General features: G+C 38.9%; 1 pseudogene; it reads left to right on the top strand.

Moving 5' to 3' along the window:
* The first annotated feature begins 208 nt into the window (after window positions 1–208).
* Window positions 209–1,139, top strand: LOC102275194 (ribosome biogenesis protein NSA2 homolog pseudogene; annotated as a pseudogene).
* Window positions 1,140–1,397: the final 258 nt, after the last annotated feature.

The following is a 1,397-nucleotide window of genomic DNA, read 5'->3' as shown; positions in this document are numbered from 1 at the left end:
TCTACAAAGGTCAAATCCACCAAATGCTGTGGAGAAAAGGGAACTCTCTTCCTCTGATGCTAAAAATGAAAACAGGTGAACACCAATATGGAGGCCAGCCTGCTGGTTCCTTGAGCAATGGAAAGAAGAATGAGGTGGGTCTCTGAGAGCCGAAAATTGAGAGCTTCTTCGTGCCGCGGAGACTGCACCCGGCTCAGCAGCTATCACCATGCCACAAAATGAATATGTTGAGTTACACCGTAAGCGCTATGGATATCGTTTGGATTACCATGAGAAAAAGAGAAAGAAGGAAGGTTGAGAGGCTCATGAACGTTCAAAGAAAGCAAAAAAGATGACTGGTCTGAAAGCTAAGCTCTACCATAAACAGCGCCATGCTGAGAAAATACAAATGAAAAAGACTATTAAGATCCATGAAAAGAGAAACACCAAACAGAAGAATGATGAAAAGACTCCACAAGGAGCAGTACCTGCATATCTACTGGACTGAGAGGGACAGTCTCGAGCTAAAGTACTTTCCAATATGATTAAACAGAAACGAAAAGAGAAAGCGGGAAAATGGGAGGTCCCTCTGCCTAAAGTTAGTGCCCAGGGAGAAACAGAAGTATTAAAAGTTATTTGAACAGGAAAGAGAAAGAAGAAAGCCTGGAAGAGGATGGTTACTAAAGTCTGCTTTGTTGGAGATGGCTTTACTCGAAAACCACCTAAATATGAAAGATTCATTAGGCCAATGGGATTACGTTTCAAGAAGGCTCATGTAACAATCCTGAACTGAAAGCTGCCTTTTGCTTGCCAATACTTGGTGTAAAGAAGAATCCCTCATCCCCACTATATACAACTTTGGGTGTTATTACCAAAGGAACTGTCATTGAGGTGAACGTGAGCAAGTTGGGCCTTGTAACACAAGGAGGCAAAGTCATCTGGGGAAAATATGCCCAGGTTACTAATAATCCTGAAAATGATGGATGCATAAATGCAGTCTTACTGGTTTGACAGCAGTTACATACAAATAACTCCTTATAATTACTGAAGACTACACACCAATTGGGAAACCATTACTCTGATATTTCTGAATACTACCAATCAACCTTACATGTTGTCTTCAGTCAAAGAAAACTATTCTACTGTTTTAAAAAAGAAAAAAGCCAACATTAAAATGATCTAATTTTACAAAAAAAAAAGAAAAGAAGAATGAATTAGAATCTCTCTCAAACCATACACAGAAATAAACTTCAAATAAGATAAAGATCTAAATGTAAGGATGGATACTATGAAACTCTTGAGGAAACTATAGGTGGGACATGCTGTGACATCAATTCCACCAAGTGCTTTTGGGATCCATCCCTCAGAATAATGAAAAATAAACCAAAAGTTAGAGAATGGGACCAAGTTAATCTTAA

Source organism: Bos mutus, chromosome 21 (assembly GCF_027580195.1).
Source record: "Bos mutus isolate GX-2022 chromosome 21, NWIPB_WYAK_1.1, whole genome shotgun sequence".
NCBI classification, from domain to species: Eukaryota; Metazoa; Chordata; class Mammalia; order Artiodactyla; family Bovidae; genus Bos; species Bos mutus.
The sequence above is the reverse complement of the archived record's forward strand: the minus strand, read 5'-3'. Positions and strand labels throughout refer to the sequence as shown.